Source organism: Diuraphis noxia, unplaced genomic scaffold, assembly GCF_037042655.1.
Source record: "Diuraphis noxia isolate RWA-SAM2 unplaced genomic scaffold, SU_Dnox_SAM2 contig0001, whole genome shotgun sequence".
In the NCBI taxonomy this organism is placed as follows: Eukaryota; Metazoa; Arthropoda; class Insecta; order Hemiptera; family Aphididae; genus Diuraphis; species Diuraphis noxia.
In genome coordinates this window covers 62,743,271-62,764,608 of record NW_028301711.1, presented here as the reverse complement: position 1 = coordinate 62,764,608, position 21,338 = coordinate 62,743,271, and the positions used below count along the sequence as shown (strand labels likewise).

General features: G+C 29.9%; 2 pseudogenes across 1 annotated transcript; one reads left to right on the top strand and one right to left on the bottom strand.

Annotated features, from left to right (window-relative positions):
• Positions 1–2,297: 2,297 nt before the first annotated feature.
• On the bottom strand, positions 2,298–15,308 carry LOC149061199 (uncharacterized; annotated as a pseudogene). The gene is made up of 9 exons (XR_016189498.1): positions 14,926–15,308; positions 4,571–4,764; positions 4,271–4,426; positions 4,067–4,138; positions 3,726–3,918; positions 3,436–3,608; positions 3,110–3,369; positions 2,882–3,041; positions 2,298–2,526 (listed from the first exon to the last, which is right to left on the bottom strand). The product of XR_016189498.1 is annotated as an uncharacterized LOC149061199 (transcript).
• On the top strand, positions 10,735–13,612 carry LOC149061200 (uncharacterized; annotated as a pseudogene).
• Positions 15,309–21,338: the final 6,030 nt, after the last annotated feature.

Here is a 21,338-nt window from a genome sequence, read left to right as displayed (position 1 = left end):
TTAAAATGTAATTTGAGATATCTTATATGTTTTCATTTATACAAATAAAATGTAACCCATACTCATTTTTTATATGAGTTTGAATTTTTAATGTAGACAAACTTTATCAAAATTTAAAAAAGGTGGAAGTACTTATAAATTAATATTATGAATTTCAATCTGTAGAACAATGGTCGAAAACACTTGGGTCCCATGAGACTTTCATATCAATTTTATATTGCTTTTAAGTTAAATTTAGAATTTGTTTGGACCAGTTGATTTAATTATAGATATAAATTTGATTAAATAAAACTGTTAATAATATGTGAATTACCATTTTCTTTAAATAATTCAGTTTTATAAAAATTTGTATGTTCTGTTTTTATTTTTTTAATGAACTTGATGTACAATACTTTAATAAATATTTATTACTAATGTATTATTAATTTTATATAAACATAAATATCTTTTGACGAATGTGAATCAATTTTACAATACCAGATATAAATGCAATATAAATATTGTTTTTAGTAGTACCTAATATAACTTTTGGTTCAAAAGGTACATTAATTGTAGGAGCATATTAATGTAAAAATTGAAAATTAATTTACTTAATTTCAAAACTGTTAAAGAGTATACATTTTTTTTAATAATCTAGGCATTGACAATATTTGAACTAATATTTATATTTGGAGCTGGAGAAAGACTTTAGATGATTGGAAAAACACAAATTCTGGGCTCATTCCAAAATGTGAATTTCCTAAACTATTAAAAAAATACATATATAGTTCAAAAATAGCATGAGTGATAATATTAAGTCTGGCTATAGCAACCGGTATTTTTCCTTTGGATAAAAACAAACTACAAAGTTATAGATAAACTCCCAAGTCTGCCCGAAGAAGATGAATTAAGAGAAGATCTCGAAAAATCAAAATGGACTGAAGCTTTCATAGAAATCTTATCTGACTTAAGAAATCCGAAACATAAAGTAACGAAAACAATAGGGAAAAAACTGAATGTACCGGCGGGTAAAAGAATAAGGATTGAAGATATCGATAAAAGCATTGATCCTGATGATCCCGATATCCCTAACGAGATCCAGGAAAACTCTATTTATATTGCTTCAACCAGTAATGACAAACAAGACTGTGTTTTATCATATAATAGTGACCCTGATGATTCTGATACATCTAACGAAAACCAGGAAAAAAATAAAAAAATTAGATTGGAAAAAATTTGTGAGGACGAAAGTTTGTCGGAACTTACAAAATTAAAGAAAGGAGATTTCATCGATGTGAAGTATGAAATGTCCAAAAGATATTATTTATATTTCACAAGTAGAAAAAGAAGATAACGCGTTAGTCAAAGTCAACTTTTTAAGAATGAAAAATAATTTGGATGGATCGGCATACTTCATTTTCACTCAAAATGCAGATAAAAGCAATGTAACGAGATTACTAGTGATACGTAAACTCGTACCACACAAAATAATGAAACAAGGACGGTTTACATTTAACATTAATACACTCAACTTTAACTTAATAACAATGTAATCAGATATATGCAATTAATTATTTGTTATTTTTTTTTTATTGTTTAATAGGTCATTCATCAGATATTATATATTATCCCAGATAGCATAAAAACGTTATTTTAACATTTTTATAATATATATTTTTTTTATTATCTCCAAAAAAATATTTTTTTTTCATCAATTTTTGATCAAAAAAATGTTTTAAATACATTAATAAAATGCTATTTGGCCGCCAGAATTACATTATTGAAATATTTTCAATTTTATGATAAATAAATATTATTTAATTAGTAATAATAAAACGTACTTTTTTTGATTTAAATTGAATATTATTTTATGGACAATTTATTATTGTTTTATTAGTATCATAAAAAAATATTATTAAAGTAATAATATAATAATAATAATTTAATATACTAATTATAGATATACCATGATGAAAATTTTAAATTTTTTCAAAATTCAAATTAGTTAAAAAAAAAATAAAATATCCATAATTTCATTAAATACTTTAATAAATGAATTTAATTTAAATTGCCATCATGAGTACCTGATCAGTGTAGTATTATTCTTTATAAGAAAGGTTTACTATATATACTTCTTCACATATTGAAAATTGTATATATTAATTTCTCATTCCTACTTAATTTTCACTAAGAATCACATCATTTTAGCTTTGTGTCTATCTATGATAAAACAATTCTCAAACAACTCATTACTATTGACATTATATGGATATAGTTATGTAATTTTAATGAAAAATAGAAATAATAATACAACAAACTTAAAATGTATTCTTTTTTATTTCCTATACTTATTACTTAATATAATTTTAAAAAGTAAGTATGATAAATATATTTATATTATTTGATCGTCTTTTGCATGACTGTGTGTCTGTTGGTTTTTTAATTTGCTTTGTTCCCGAAATTTTGCACCTGCAATAAAATTTTTTATTGATTGTTCAACATCTATTGTATTGTAATTCTGAAATTTTCTTATATTTTTAATAGATTCTGAAACAAATTAATTAAACATATTTTTATATATAACTACATTGTCTGTCTTTAAAGTTTAAATCTCACTATGCAAAATATTTAACTTGTTCATATTTATAAAAATTTAAATTATAACTAACCACTGACAATTAAAGGAAATTTAACTTTAAGAAAAATAAAGCTACTATAATAATAGTTAAAAGTTCTTAAGTTAATATCCCCAAAGTTTCTAAACTCGTACAACAATATTGGGGTAAACAACTGTAGTTGCTTACGTGACTATTATCCATAGTAAAATTACTTAGAAATATGTATTCTGTTATACAGAAATTATATTAAAGGTTTACCTTGCAATTATAACAAACATACATACCAAAAATCACTGAACAAATGGCTGAAGTTGAAAATACTTTTTTTTGTTTTTGCCCTTTGTAACTATAATTTTGTAAAAATGAATCATCAAATAAATATCTTAATATAGAACGAGTAGTACTTTGAATAGTACTCTTTACTAAACGCGATAACTCAGACACCTAAAGAAAGCATTTTATTAATTTTAATTATAGTTGTATAATAGTGATACATTTTATAACTTTAAAACTTACAACTTTTTTTTAAAATTATTATCAAAAAGATTTTGTTCAAATGTTGTTAGACTTTCTTCATTTGTTATTGGTAAAACAGATATCATAACTTCAAATGTATTCATAGAATCAAAAGAATTGTTGTCATCAATATGTATTTGCATACGATTATTACTTATCATAAACAAATTAGTCTCAAATTTTTCAATTTTTCCATTCATTGATTTTATTTCATACCATGTGTTTAATATTGTAAGATGGATTTTGTTTACTTTGTCTGGAAAATTTTTGTATACACATTTTCTAATTATAGGTTCTATAAATTCAACAAATGGATACTTACCAATAAGTGAATCACTTGAGAAACTATTTGGTGTCAATGGCAGTGGAATATATGGTTCAGTTTTTTTTTTTGTCAATGTTTCATTAATATTTGTCACTTTAAAAGGCGAAGCTGTCGTCCTAATAATATTATCAACAGTGCTTTCAATGTTGTGGCTGTCATACGCGTTATTTTTAAAAATGAAAAATTCAGTTTAATCAAAATACACAAGTTCACAAAAAATATTTTTTCTGTGTAAACGTATCAGTATGCAAAATTTAATAGGTAAATGGTATTAAAATAAAACTTTAACAGCAATTACTACTATATTGTCCATAGAGGCAGTTTGATGAAACCCAATAGGCTCTGATGTTATATTATAGTTTGTTTGACTATTTGATTGGTAATTATCAATAATAAGTGGCGGTGATTCATCAAAATTAAGTTTTCTCTTGGATGATTCACCTAAAATTGTCTTTTCGATTCCTTTATCATACATGAAATCTAGTAAATCATTTAAAAAAATTTATTTTAACACAATTTGAATATAATCCAACTATTTTAAAGTCATATTATTTAAAAATTAATGACTATATTAATGTTTACATATTATGCATTATTTAATAAAAATTATACTACAATGTATTTTTACCTGAAGGAACTGATGATACATCTGGCACATTATAATGTATTTTTTCGATATCAGTATCATCAGATGATGAATCTGAAAACAAAATAATTTTAATACTACATATAGCTAGTATACAATTACATGAGAAATTAATGAAAATAAATGTTTAAAATAAAACCAAAAATTTTAATTTGTAATACATTATTATGTAACAGTGATACTTACGAGAGCAAGAAGCAGGACTCCACATGCAAGCATCTTTTTTATTTGAAAATATTTTTTTCATTTTTCTTCGTTTTGTCACAGTTTCATCAACATTGTCTGATAAGTTTTACGTGTTTTCTCCTTTTTTTGCTCTACTTCTAGCATCAAGATAATTTTTTAGAAAAAATTCAAAATTGTAACTTATAATATCTACAAAATAGTGATAGTCTGTATATTAATTAAATTATAATATAATATTATATTATATGTTGGTTTCATACTAATTACATTAATATTTCAAATAAATTACAAAGTACTTACCAACATCTTTTACAATTTTACGAGCTCTTAAAAAATAAAAATCTGTTTTGTTCGGTACAACTTGTATTTCAATAAACTTTTTTGGATTTTTTTTTGGCCACGCGCATGTATTTTTTCGATACCAAATTGATGGCACTGCTTCGATGGAATTATCATTTTCGAAAATTATTAAAGACCACATCATGAAATTGTACCTATTATAAAAATGAATATAAATATGGGCCTGTAGTTACCTAACTCAATTTTAGTAGTCTTGATAATTTGAACTTGATTAGGGAAAGGAATTGTTGGATTATTTAGTCTGTATTTAATTATTAACAAGGCCCTAATTTAGGTATGTATAATAACTGTAAACAGAAATATTTAGAATATCTGTTATCTATTTTTAGTATTAACATAAAATGGGTAATCTTTATTAATTCATTCAAAACTTCAATAGATTTCAACGCTTTTTTAATTTCTAAAAATTTATTTAACAAAGAATAAAATTCAAATGAATTACAAAAAAATAATAATAAAGATGCAAGCTACTTATATAATTGCATATAATTAAATGTGCTAAACTAGTCTAGGTGTATTGTATACATTTATATAAGGAATATAATATAATAATGCTACTCATACAATTCAAATTACATTTTACTTTTAAATTTATAGTTTAAAAGTATCTAGATTTTATAGAACAAAGAACTACATAATATACTAATTATTTATTACAATAATGTAATAATGGAAGAACAATTAAATTTTCATCAGAGGGAAAAACACAAACTTTTTTTTATATCTTTAATATTAAATGAAATAAATTTATCATCTAATTTATTTACCACATAAATATTTAAACATGTTGACTCAATTGGTTTTTTAAATAAGGGGCAAGGATTTCTAAATTGTTTGCATATTATAATTGCTTCATTTGTATTTCCAACTTGAATAATATTAAAATATATAATATTAAAAAATTTAACTATATCATTATTTTTGGTTAATACATAAGAATCCGTTTGAACATGCGTTTTAAGTGTAAACCTATCACATTTGTAAGTGGTGAATTGGGAATTTATAGTCGCACAATCCAACAATGGACCTTTATTATGGGGCCAGAAAAGTAAAAGTCCTTTTTTTCTGTATTATAAGGAATTGAAGCAATTTCATTATATCTATTAATAATTTGTTCCAGAGGTTTATCTGGTTTTCTCAATATTTTTTTCAAAGTACCCATATAGTTTTCAAATGGAAAAGTTGTACATTGATCTAGTTGGCCAAAATTAATGTAATCATCACATATATGTGTTAAGCCATGTATATTATGTGAAATTAAATAATTACCATACAAAATTTGAAAGTTTACAACAAAAGATTCTAATAATTTATTAGCACAATTTATATATGCACTGAAATCGGGGCTTAATAATATGATCATAGAAATACTTAAATTGAGAAAATGTATCCAATGAACATCAGATATAACTGGTTTTGTAACTATAGCACCTACATATAATTTCACGAAGCCGGTATGTGCCGGAGGCAGTCATTGTTTAAGTGCGGCCGTCCGCAGTACCTGCACGTGTTAGACGGTCGCGGTTTTCCAGCCGTACCATCCTATGCACGTGGTTGGTGGGGAGGGCGTTTTGTCCGGCTTGTTTGTATGCCGATTTCGGTTGCGGTAGTGGTGGCGGTGGTGGTTCTTCCGGTGTGTAATCCAGGATTCAAGCGATCCGGCGGAGGTCTTCGAAAGTCGCTGGTCTTTGCACTATTCGTTTCCGACTATCGTACTAATTAGCTGTGGTTCAAGTAGTCCGGTGTTGATACGGCGCGCGAGTTGATTTTTTTTGTATCACGAACTCCGTTAGCGACTGTGTTGGTGTTTGCCTGACCGATACTATTTCGGCCCGCAGACGCGACTGTATGTCCGCGTTCTCGAATTTTTCAAAAAATTCAGCGCGGAACTCATCCCAGGTGAGGTCCAGTAGTCTGAAGGCGTTCCACCATGCACTGGCTACACCCTTCAACTGCGGTTCGATGATGTTTGTCCAGCCCGATATATCTATTCGTGACTCGTACAATATTGATTCCGCTTTGTGTATAAACCGTACCGAGTCCTCGGGTGTGGTTCCGTGGAACTCCGGCAACGAGTATCTCGCTGTGCGTACGTCGCACAGTGGGAGGAATACGAGTTCTAGCCGGCCAAAATTAATAAGGTCAAAAATCGATACATAAATGATAGGTAAATTAATATTACACATAAACTAAATTGTATTACAACAGAATTTATTACTTTATCAATTATTACTATCAATAACAAAACAAAACATCACCAAATAACAATAACATTAGTTCATTTTATAACTAAAGTTAAATACTTATATTTTATTATTTATTTAAACGATTGTAGAAATTATGTTAATATAGATAACAGTTGAGGCGAGTATACATTGAAATAATGAAGTTGAATAATAATATTACAAACAAAATCGTTTTATTTTTTACAATAAACATTTAAGTATGAAATTTAAAAATTAAATTTATCTGATACTTAATTGGATAACAAAAAAATTAATAAATATAAAAACATTAATAATTATTCAGAATAACTACTACTTATTTCACTATTACTAGTTTCTATTTCTTTCAGTTCTGAGCTTTCAATGTTAAGTAAATGAATGGCTTCTGGACGTAATTTAGTATGTGATTTGTTAGGTTGTGTTCTTAAACTTGTAATTAATGGATCAGATGACACTAATAAGAAATTAAAAATATCTCTATTTGTATGAATACGTGATGATTTTCGAGAGTGATGTTCTCTGAATCGATTATAGTTTTTATTACTTGCCTCTTGGGCCTCTTCCGACAACTGCCCAATCGGTACAAGAGCATTTTTTATAATTAATGAGCCATGAATTAAAATTTTGTGTACACTTGGTGGCATTCTGTACCAGTTATAATGTTTGACATAAAGTTCTGCAATCTCTATTGCATAGTTTTCGAATTTGTCAGAATTTATTTCATAACCACAAGAAATAACTGTTAAAATAGTTGAGAATCGGTTTAATAAATTTAAATTGATTCCAGTGATTTCAGCAACTTTTTCTGCGTTCCTAAAAAACCGTCTAGCGACATTTCCTGTATTAGACGTACCTCTTCCCTGAACAACTTTATCAACTTTAATACCTAATTCATTCCAAAGACGAAATTGTATTTCCTTCTTTTTCTCCTCAATTTTTTTCTTTTGTTCGGAAGTTGTTCGTTTCGTAGTAGGAGCCGATTCTAATTTATACGCAATGTGCAATACTAATTCTAAAAATTTTATCCACGCGTGTAAACTTGACATTCCATACTTAACATTATCTTCATTAACTACAAAACGTTTTATGTTATCCAAATCATTCATGTTAGTTGGGTTACATTTACATATATAACAAAGTTGACTCGAAGATTCGGTCAACCATTGTCATAAGCATTGTGTAATTAATATATAAAACACTATTGTTAATATTTAACTCGACACATTTTAATTCCATAATTTCTTTCTCTACTCTTCCGACTTCAGTTTTTGTAGTTTCTTTAGTTTCTTTCGCATATAAAAATTTTAAAGGTCTACAGTATCGGGTAGAAGAGGGTGTCGGATTTTCCCATAAAATAACTTGAGTGTTCGAAACCTTAGTAACTCCTGTAAGACGCAATGGTACAATGCAGAATAAAACAATGCTACTGTCAGTTATAGCATTTTGTCTGCACTCGGTAGTATCATCAGTTTCGATATTATGAAAACTTTGGTGGTATTCGCTATGACCCGAACTACCATCGAACCCCCACTTACATATACATTTTAGCTCGGAATACTCTTCCGCATAATCAATTGTATCATCAAAATCTAATGTTTCCCATAACCGTTTAATTGTATGGTCCAACAAATTTTGAAGTGGAACTGACGCACTTATTTCGCTTATAATAATATTTTCAGGGTAACATCTATCTTTAGCTAATCGAACTCGATCATACGAAGGGTATATGTCAGCTCCATGTTTTTTAGTACCCAATCTAGTTTTGTGATACGCATTTTTAGTCATGCGAGTATCGATGATAAATGCTACAGCCTCGTCATCTGTGTAAGAACTATATTTATTTTTCGCTTCATTTTTATACAATTTCCTAATATTTATAGCACGTTGGGGAGAATACTCTGTTGCCTGGGAAACCAGATCGGATGCAGCACGTTTCCCTTCAACATACAATGTCGATTTTGCTGCACAGATTAATTCATCTGATGAAGTTACTTCTCTAAGGTTTTTTATTTGCCTGCGCTTAGAACGATAACTTGACTCTAAAAAAGATTTATGTGGCCTACCAGAACTTGTGGAAGGTTCGTACAATTCTTCACATTTTTCCGGTAATGAAATTTTAAATTCTAAATCCAACCAGTTATCATTTTTTTTTAGAAAATTAGTCAAACACCGATTTGACTCTAACCATTTCTTCTTTAACGTACTACTAAATCCTTCAACTTTTTTCTGAATATGTTTATCAAATTCCTCATTGCCTTCTAAATTCCATTTTTCTCCCAGCCAATGAGTTATGTAAGCAATCATTGCATTTCGTGATTCATAAGTACTTGATATTAAAGTAAAACCATTATTTTTTAAAACTTCAAATAAACAGCGATTTTTTATGATGCTACTTTCATCTAGAAAAAAATATTTATTTTAATACGGGGCAAATTAGGGCAACTTATAAATGAAATAATAATTTAAAGTGTACATATATATGCTTAAACTAAAAAAAAATTCACACCTCTAAGAGCCTCTAAAAAATATATATACACAATGCAAATTGAATAAAAAAGAATTTCTTTAGATTCGTGATACCTATGAATTTTTATTACGATATATTAATTAATAAACAGTACTTAGAACAAATGTAACTTACTTATGTCTATTGGTTGTTCCATTTTCGATTTAGCAAAAAACAATTAAATTTTTACTCATGAAATAACGACAACGGACAAACTAAAATGAATGCTATTCACGAATAACAAGTGATTGCGCTGAATGCAATAATCTTTAAGTACTTTACCTACTCCTATCAGCTCATTAATTAACAATTATCACAAAATGTGATATATTTACCATCGTCATATCAGTAGGAGCAAATATTCCTGGTTGTAATCGTTAATAATCATACCTAAATTTTCAATTTTTGGCCAGCTAGAACTCGTATTCCTCCCACTGTGCGTCGTCATTTGGTATCAGTATCGACTGTTGAGGTGCATATGGGTGTGGGGAAGTGGTGATATAGTGTTGAATCAACGCGTTATCAAACCGTACTGATCGGTCGGCGTGTTGGTGTGCCGCGGCTGGCGGTTCGCGTGCCGTGGGACAACAACGACAACTCGTTCTGTAGTTCGTCGCGTTAGGTTAGGTTAGGTTACCACACGTGCGAGTGTTGGTGCGTGTTATCGGTTGTTGGTTGTTCCGGTGTATTCAAGTGTTGTCCTGATAACATAGTGCTTTGGAGGCGGGACGATGATGGTACCTACGGTTGTAGTTCCGGTGTCTGGTACAACATACCCATCTCTAGGCGTCGCCATTGTCTCCGCTATGCGACGCTGGTTGTCACCAAAGCGTCATGCAGCCCTCGAGCATGGCCAGTTGCGATTTAAAACTGTGTGCATGCGGCGACGTCACTGCCGATTGCCGTGCCTCCAGAAGTATGCCGCGGGCCATTTGAATTGGAGGAATGTGGAGGATTGGTGGTGTTTAGCGGCTGTTGGGTGTCTGTTTGGTCGTCCGTTGAGGTCTCGGGTGGTCCGGCATGGAGCGCCTGACTCAAATCCGAGACACTTCCGGTTAGTCTAATGATCTCTATAGGCTGGAACCGGATGGCGTTCACTCAAAGAAATACGATTGATAATTTTGACAATACATAATTATTGATGCTTAACAATATAATGTTTTTCACTAAGAAAGAATTTAGTTTATTCTACAAGATAAATATTTGGAATAATAATATAGTTTTATTAACATGATTATGGTGTATTGTTAATTATAATATTTCGAAAAATAAACTGTTATTTTATTAACAATACAAATTATAATATTGATAATTTACCACAGTTTATTCTACAATTATACTATCAGTGTGATAAAATTTTTATAAGAATAAACATGAGTAGTGTTGATTCTACAGTTGGACAAAAGTTTTGTCATTTTGACAATTAACTGTACGGCTCACTGTCGAACCTAACTAGCACCGGCTACACGTGTTTTCCTCCCCGGTCGCTTGTTGTTCAAACGTCAACACGTCATCATCGTTTTCGGTTTTTTGAGTTTGTTGCTCTGTTTTCCGGACTTGTAACATATAACAGGTAAGCAATAAAATGATTTGTTTTATTTGTGAAGCGAATTCCAATGTCTGTAAATTTGGCTTCCAGTATTGGATCAAATATTGTTAAAATATTTCAATCTGAAGTGCAGGTATGTTAATTGGTACACGAGGTCTGTTCAAAAAGTACCAGGACAAATGTTATTGCGGCTAATCTATACATGATAACGTTTTAAATTATAAATAGATATATTCCCAACGTATTAGATAATATTTTGAACAAAACCCGAAGTCGTTATCTTATCTCAGTTTTATATTATACGAGGTTAAATCTGGTCAGTTTGTTTCGATCTCCGTTTTCGTCATGTCCGAAATTAACGAACAACGTTTTGCTTGAAGCTTGGTAAAAATGCAACTGAAACGTACACAATTATTAAAACTGCTTTTGGGGACGATTCTTTAAGTCACTTCGTTATTTTCGAGTGGTTTAAACGTTTCAAGGATGGTCGACAGTCAACTAAAGATGATTCACGTTCTGGAAGACCGTCGACATCCAGAAACGATGATGTTGTGGCGAACATTTACGAAAAAGTGCGAAATGACCACAGATTAACTGTTCGTGAGTTAGCAAATAAGGCAGGAATCTCAATTGGATCTTGTCATGAAATTTTAACAGAAAATTTACAAATGAGAAGGGTAGCTGCTAAATTCGTTCCGCGGTTGTTGACATTGGAACAAATGGATAATCGTTTAACGATTTGTCAAGACCTTAAAAATCGATCTGCTGATATTAATTTCATAAAAAAACATCATCACAGGGGATGAGACATGGGCTTATGGGTACGATCCTGAAACAAAGTTACAGTCATCTCAGTGGAAAACAAAATTTTCCCCTCGACCAAAAAAGCTCGCCAAGTGAGATCGTATGTCTAGACAATGCTGATTGTTTTTTTTTTTTTATTGAAGGTATTGTTTATTATGAATTTGTGTCCCATGGAAAAACAGTCAATCAGGTATTCTATTAAGATGTATTAATACGTTTGCGAGAGAGAATCCGCAAAAAGCGCCCAGAAAAATGGCGAAATGGAACCTGGTTTCTTCATCACGACAATGTGCCAGCACATTCAGCGTTGCCAATTCGTGAATTTTTGGCTGAAAAAAAAACCTGTGGTTCCGCACCCTCCCTATTCTCCTGATCTAGCCCCATGCGATTTTTTTTTCTTTTCCCGAGAATAAAATCTGCGCTTAAAGGACAACGATTTCAAGATGTAGAGGAAATTAAAGCGAATACGGCAACAGAACTCAAAGCTATAACTTTAGAACAGTTCAAAAGGACTTTCGAAAAATGGCAAGATTGCTGGAACCACTACATATCGTCTGGAGGAGAGTATTTTGAAGGCGATATCTTTAAATAATATGTAACTTCATTTTTGTAATTAATAAAAATAAAATCCCGGTACTTTTTGAACAGACCTCGTATATTGAAATTTCATGTATATATAATTATTTCTGTTGTATAGGATACTTATTTTATGAAAGATGGCTTGAACAAAAACCCAAAAGGAAAACTATATGCTAAGTGCTTTAATTCAATACGAACTCTTAAAATTAGTGGTTTGGTGCCCATTAAAGAAGCTTCTGTCAAAACTATATCACACAGTAGACATAATATTGAATTTGGTAGGGACAAGTTTGTTTATACTTCAAGTTGCCTATTAAACCCAAAGCATTAAATACAATTGTATGTAATTTATTCAAATAATTAATGTTATTTGTTTGCTATTACTAGAACCTGAAGATGACATAAATTATGTCATAGATAAAATAATGTATGATACTATGACGATAGTTTCTCGTTTCCTGAACTTGAAAATTTGTGGAAACAAACCACCAAATATAGATTATGTGAAATTCAAAAAAGAACTTCTACTGCTGAAATTCTTAAAAAATGGAAGAGTTATACTCAACCTCTTGGTTATAGACTTGTAAGAATAACATACAATTTAAAAATGCATTTTACTAATTAAAAATATGTATTTTAACAGATTGACATTAATCTTGATACACTTTATCCTGATTGTCCTGATCTTAAATATGCGTTAGAAATTAAGTTTCAAAAAGTAATTAAATTATTCAATGAACAAACTAAAGACTTTGCTAGTAAAAAAATACTACAGAACCTTAAAGAGAATATGACCACTATTAGTGAAAGTAATGGTGGGATAAGTTTTTAAACGTTAATCATATTAATAAAAATATTATTTTATTTTTCTAGATGAAAAATATTCAGTTCTATTTTATTTATTGCATACTATTTTTGTTCCAACAAGTAAAAAAATAATAAGAGATGATAATGGCAAAAAAAAACCTGGTCAAGTATTCGATAAAGGATAGTCAAGACAGTTTTATGATTTTAAAATCCTCAATAGCTGAAATTGAATAATATATATCTACTTTCATATTCATTTGTGGTACTCCAAGCAAACCCAAAGAAATAATTGTCTTCTTTGATTGTATAAAATTTAAATTTTTTTCGATATATTCTACAGTTGATGTATGCTTAAAAATTTTTCATATTTTTAATTTAGAATATCCACCTCATTCATTAATTGTATGGCTTTTAATACAAAAGTATTTATATGCGCTCAATACAAAATACGATCAAGCTTATCACATACATATACATTAGGCCAGATTTTATCTGATTTAAACAAAGAATAATTATTGTATAGGTACGAGTAGTTATTAATTTTTTTTTTTTAATAATTCAAATACCTAATATGTACCTACTAATAAATAATTTAATTATATAAAAAAAGTTTTATTATTTTAAACATTATAGTTCATTATAATTATAATTTATAAGTATTATCATTTTAACAACAAGGTTGTGTCAATCACTATCAATCTAACAAGGTATCTTGTCGGCTCTGTATCAACAAGAGTTTTGTCAATCTAACATAGAATTTTATCTGTATGAATGTAATTTTTGAATTAAATCTTCTTTCTTGAGGAATGAATGGAGAAAAAAATCGTCACGAAAAATGAAACGGCACGAAAGAATAAAACTTTGATGCAGCTACGACGAGTGTTGAATCGTTGGTACTCGTGGTGAGCCGGATCTTTGTTTTTAAGTAAAACACTCAGTTGGTTCACAGTATCAGTATCGTTTATTTTGAAAAGAAACAGGTAGAATAAGAGAAATAGCACAAAAGAACCGAATAACGGATTTGCGAATAGACCAGTTTGAGTTCGGTGTGTGTGAGTTTCGTCGACGGACGTGTTAGCGTTGCAACGTCGGACGAAAAGTTTAGTGATGGGCATAATCGAGATATCTCGATTATGAAAGTAATCGAAATATTTCGATTATTAAAATTATATCGATTATGAAAATAATCTCGATTATATTATAATCAAATGATTACCTATATTATATTCGAATGATTTATTATAATCAAATGATTCTTTCTAATGATACCATATCGTTTATTTGGAATAGTCAAAATGTTTATAATCGAATATAAATTATTTGAAATGAATGAATGATGTCCATGAAACGAGGGAATTTAACTATTTTTTAAAATAAACTATTATAGTAAAATTATTATTAAATTGTTGTTGACTTCGAGTCTTTGTATTTTCGAATCGTTTTAATCGCCACTCGTGAGCGGTCGTTATTATATAGCTCCTGCAAATTCGGCGGTTGACTATATCGACTTGCGGTGTTAGGGATTCGGGTAATCCAATGAATACACAATATATAATAAATACACTTAACAACGTATGTGTGTGTACACTCAAACAAATATAATAATAATAATATATCAACGTCGTTGCGTGATTATATATAATACATAAAAAAAACTACCTATAGCGGGCGCCCCAATATATAGATTTAAGAATACTGAATAATACAAAATAATAATAATACCATTTCAGACCAATATGGTCGAACATACAAAATATATAAATATATAGTTACAATAATATAATAAATTAATAAATTAAGATTGGATACTAATCAATGTTACGACCTGACAGCGACATTCGCACACGCCTCCACTCTGTCGAGCTATAATCTATACAACCGGACTGAATGGCAATAGGTGGCGGCCACAGGTAGTACACTTCCCAGGAAGACAGGTCATGGGACAGGAAGCTCCAGGGCTGATGACGGAATACGAGTTGGAGTGACCGTGGCTCCAGCACAGCGCACGCGGTACACGACCGTACAATCTCCGCAGAGAATAAAACGTTCTGGTATATATGTATAATATATTGTATATATATAAAATATACTGCGACCAGAACACCAGGTGGCACGTGGTAGCAAATATAATAAAAAAGCACGTTGGCCAAAAAAAAAAAACTCGGCACGCTGGCGTAACAGGCGGGAGCTGAGGAGATGGTCCGTCAGTCTCAACCGCGGAAAACAGACAACACCGGGCGGCGACTCTGTCTTAGCTCGCGACGAGTTGTCTACCGATGTAGGAGTGGTAGGGTGCTCGGTGAACTTCGACGCCGACGGCACGATAGCACCCGCCGATAATATCGGGGCGACGTGTTGTTGTTCCGATGTTCGAACATTTATTATTAAATTTATCAATATTATTCAAAATACTTTATATATTTATATATTTTTATAACCATAATAGGATTATTTGGTAGGACATAGCTATAGTAAGGTTGTTGATATTTATCAAAGTATGAATAATGTAAAGATAACATTAGAAATCCGTCTATTGGTCTATTGTAATTTTATCTTATGCTTTTGTCTTTGATTTTGATTTGAAAACTACAGTTAAAGTAAGCCCGTAGTAGTAGACCATATTTCTATAGAGGCATAGGCTATATTTTTTATGTATACCGTGAAAACAATTGGTTTTGTTAAACGTTAAACAGTTATTAAATAATTAATTAAAAAATGAGGCCAGGCTGTAAACAACGTTCTGTTGTTTGGGAAAGTTTCAGAAAAAATTCTGACGGTAAAGTTGTAACGTGTCAAGTGTGCAAAGAGTAATTTAAATATTTTGGAAACACGACTAATTTAAAAGGTAATTTATTTTACAATATTTAGCTGTAGGCAGGGCTTAAATTTAAAAAAAAATATATGGTTTTTGGTTTTTAGTTATTTTAACGATATAGGATAGGGTCCAGAAATTCATGCATTTAAAAAATTGCTAGATGAGCTAAGAATTTAAATCACAATGTAACGTGTTCAAAAATTAAATTTCAGTGTGCATATTTTCTTCCGTCTTTTAATTATTATTTTTACTAAAAATGAAAAATACTTTACGTAAAAAATATAATTAAGTCCATATTTAGTGAATATTTTAATGATTTTGGTGCATATATTTTGATAGTTTTTAGTGCAAGTTCTGGGCCCTATAGTTATAACTTATAAATACATTATAAATTTGTTTTTTAAATTCTATTGTCATTTGTGATATAATTAATCACACCGTAATGTAAGAACTACAAAACTTATAACATATGATAGCCAGGTTATTCAGATAAATTCTAAACAAATTTGAATAACGTTATTAAATTATTTACGTTACAAACATGTTTTTTGTTTTTTGTTTATTGATAATCTTTATAATTAATGAAAAATAAAAAAATACCTGGCTGTAGACTCTAGCTAGTATACTATAAGAAGTATAAGCTGTAAATGTAATTAAGTTTATATTTTTAAATTATTAATAGAGCATTTGAAACGCATGCACCTATTCAAACTTAATACAGTCCCTGGTAATGAAGATGATCCAAGTGATCAATTACAAACTATCAACAATTCATCTGGCCCTTCAACTTCTTCAGATTCTTTTATTTCACCATCTCAATCTGTAACTTCTAAACAATATTCAGAGCCGTAAACGACCTCGTCAACTAAAACTTTTTGGTTCAACAAAAAATGAATTAACTGAAACTGAAATCAAGGAAATAGACAAATGTGTGATTAAAATGATCGTTTCCGACTATCAACCACTTTCAATTGTAGAAAACGCAGGATTTTTAGAATATACAAAAAAAATGCAACCTCTGTATTCTGTCCCCAGTAGAAAATTATTAACAATAAAATTACTACCACAAGAATATAATGTTATATCATCGAAATTAAAATTAATACTCGAAAATGTGAATGATTTATCAATCACCACAGATATGTGGACCTCCGATTGTAATAAATCTTATTTAACTGTGACGTGTCATTTTATACATAATAATCGTTTACATTCCCCGGTACTTGCTACAAGAGAAGTTAAAGACAGTCATACTGGTCTAAATATTGCTACTGCTCTTACGCATATTTTTAATGAATGGTCTATTGCGAATAAAATAGTTACTGTTGTGTCTGATGATGGATCTAACATTAAAAATGCTATCAACGAACATCTTTTAAAATACCATCATCCGTGTGTGTCACATACACTTAACCTAAGTGTAAATGAAGCAATAAATGGAAATTTTGATATTCACCAAATTTAAAAAAAATGCAGGGCAATAGTAGGACATTCTAAGCATAATAGTTTTGCTACAGGTATTTTAAGAGATTTACAATCACAAATGAACCTACCTTTATTAAAGGTAAAGCAAGATGTATCTACAAGGTGGAACTCTAGTTGGACAATGTTCGAAAGACTTCTAACAATTAAAATTCCTCAAAAAGCTTCAATGTCATCTCTTCTCCGTGCTCCGGATTGTTTAAACACATAAAAAACTCGCGGTATCGAAGATTATTGTTGTAAAATATACGTGATTTTATTATCGATAGCGAGTATTAACATATTATCTCTATAATTTTATTAAAATTTTTAATACGATATTATTTCTGTTACAAGTTCAAAAATGCTACAAAATAACCCTAAATCCATAAAAGTGCAAAAAATGCAAATAAAAACTATATATTTGGACTCATATATAACCAAATCATATTTTGTGCTTGAAAAGCTATGTCCTGTAAATCCTAAAAAAAAATGCAAAATCCTATACTATCCTAGCCCTAATAATAAATTTAGTATTTATTTTTGTTGAATTCATTTTAGAATCTGAACGAAGTGATGAATGTATTGATTTTACAATGATGTGTGTTTTTTTTTTTGTGTCTGTGTACAGCATAACTAGTAGAAATAATGCTTCGATTTCAAACTTTGGGGGTGGTTTCCGATGTAAAATTGAAGATCCTTGGTGCAATATAGAGGTCAAAAGTAAACATTTTCCAACAGTTTTCAAAAAAAATCGAGAAAAACAACAAAAAAAATGACAGAAAAACGGGAATTTTTAGGCAAAACCAGTTTTCGACCAAATCGATATTTTTATATGGTTGTTGTAATTCAAAAACTAATCACTGTGAATACTTGAAATTTTGACAAAATTTTAATGTTAGTGATATATAAATACAGTTTAAATTTCAAAAATTTTCGACTTTTTTTGAGTTATTTATAGACCACTGAAATTTCCGATTTTTTTGAACATTTTTTTTGAAGTGTCGGTAAAAAAATGTTGGACGACCAAAAAAACTTGAAAATTTAATACACGGTTCCTTATGTGTTGTTCTTATTGTAGCTAAAAAAAATTAAATATCGTAGGTCACAATTTTTTTTTGATAAGCGTTTACAGTTCAAAATTTTACGAAATGTGTCGAAAACGCGAAAATTTGCAAGTCATTTTGAAGCTGAAAAATCATAAAAATTTTTTTCGTTTATAACTAAGGATTAAAAATACAAAAATAAGTTTTCCATAAGTTTTCCTTCAAGAAGCTATAGAGAAAACTCGAAGCATCATTAAAGGAAAAATTTTAAGTGCGTTTGAATTTTAAATTTTTACGAAATAGCTTAACGATAACGATTTATCCTCAAACGATTTTAAACATTTGTTATTATTCAAAAAGTATAAGTCGTAGATACTTGAAAATTTTATCAGTTATTTAGATTGGCATTTTCTTTACATGATTTAATTTTCAAAATATTTTGATGTCGATTAAAATTTTTTGGCCCTATCAAAATACTTGAAAATTTAATACAAAGTTCCTCATAAGTTATTCTTATAATGAATTATAAAAATACATAAGCACGATTTTTTTTTGATTTTTTTTTTTTTTTTTTTTTCAACCCGAAGGTTGGTTTACAACTCCAATTCTCCATTCTAACCGATTCCTTGCCTTTTCTTTGAGTTCTTTAAAGGTTTTGACTTTTGCATCGATTTTAATTTGTCCTATATACGAGTTCCGCGGACGTCCTGCAGTTTTCTTTCCTTCTATCATACCCTCCAATATTATATTATGCAATTCTTCCGGGTGTCTCAGGGCATGTCCAACCATTTTCCAACGTCTTCCTCTAATCGCATCTATGAGTGTACGTTTTTCTCCCACTGTTCTAAGTACTTCTTCATTTGTTTTCCGCTCTATCCAACTTATCCTTTCCATACGCCTCCAGCACCACATTTCGAACGCTTCTAATTTTTTCTTCTCGGTATCATTTATTACCCAAGTTTCACATCCATATGTTGCAACACTCCATACATATGTTTTTATTAGTCTCTTCTTGATATTAAGATGTATCTTTTTTGAATTGAGCAACTTATGTTTTTTAATAAAGGCAATTTTTGCTAATGCTATGCGTTGTTTAATCTCGTGGACACTCTTGCCATCAGATGTGATTTTACTCCCTAGATATACCATTTCTTCTACCTGTTCCAGTTTTTGATTATCAATGTATACATCAGCTTTTACTTTCGGGTCTCTGGCACAGACTAAGATCTTCGTTTTTGTACTATTTATTTTCATTTCTGATGTTCTGAGCATTTCATCCATTTCTTCAACTGCACGCTGTATGTCACCTTCACTTTCTGCTACTACCACAATGTCATCAGCAAATCGTATCATTGAAACGAATTCTCCACCAATTTTGATCCCAATATTTAATCTTGTTAGCTTTGCTTTCACTATATTTATAACTTTTTCGATGTAGCAGTTAAAAAGTGGTGGTGATAACGTACACCCTTGTCGTACTCCTTTTTTTATTTGAGCGTTAGTTGTGAATTCTCCTTTTTTAATGTAGGCTGTCTGGTTCTTGTACAGACTGTGAATGATTCGTAGGTCTTGTTGCTCAATACCTATTTCTCCTAGTATATGCAGCATCTTGTTCCAATTTACTTTATCGAAGGCCTTTTCCAGGTCTATGAAGGCCAAATATGTGATTTTATTTCTATCAATCTGTTTTTCAATTAGCACTCGCAATCCTAAAATTGCTTCTCGTGTACCTTTTTGTCTTCTGAATCCATATTGATCATTTTTTAAGTATTGGTCCACTTTTCCTTCTATTCTTCGATTTATTATTTTTGTTAGGATTTTTGAGGCATGTGTCAATAAGCTCAGTGTTCTAAACTGCTCACAGGAGTTTGCTCCACTTTTCTTTGGTATAGTTACAATTATGCTTTTACGGTAATCGTCTGGCACATCTCCTTTCTCATATATATCCTGCGTTAGTTGGTATAAAGCATCCTTTATCTTCATACTAGCACATTGTAATAGTTCTGCTGTTATGTTATCAGTTCCAGGAGCTTTATTTTGTTTCAAGTCATATAGCGCTAGCTCAAATTCTGATCTTAGAATGGGTAATTTTATTTTTTCCTCTTTTGTTGTAATTTCCTCCAATTTTTCTCCCTCGTAAAGCTCCTCAATATACTATTTCCATCGTTTTATTATGTCCTCATCATCAACTAATAATTGGCCCATTTTATCTCTGATATTAGTGACATTTCGTTTTCTCTTTCCTACAAATTGTTGGATCTTGTGATACGCATAATCTATTTTGTTAGCTTTGAACATTTCGTCAATTTCGCTACACTGCTGCTCCAGCCATTCTTCTTTTGCTTTTCTGACTTCTCGGTTAACCTGGTTCCTTAGTTGACGATATTTCTGTTGTCCTTCTCTCGTGTTATTGTTTTTATATTTTCGTCTTTCATCTATAAGTTTTATTAGGATTTGAAATTCAAATATTGACTTAATACGTAAAAATTACGAAAATTCGCAAATTATTATAAGCTAGAAATTCATAAAAAATTTTATTTTTAAATCTAAGGTTTATACAAGATTCCTTACAAATTTGTCAATCTTTATTACAAAAAAAATGTCCACCGGAAATTCAAATTAAATTTTTATTAGCATTTGAATTTCAAATATTGACAAAAATTCATCAAAACCATGAATATTTGCAAATTATTTTGTAGTTCAAAATTCATAATATTGTTTGTATTTATATCTAAGGTTATAAAATTTAACACCAAGTTTTCCATAAGTTTTGCTTCAAATAGCGCTATAGTGAAAATTTGAAGCGTCATTATAGGAAAAATGTTTTGAGCGTTTTAGTTTAAAATTTTTATGAAATCGCGTAATGATAACGATTTATCCTCAAACCAGGTATTCGTATATCTATGATAATATAAG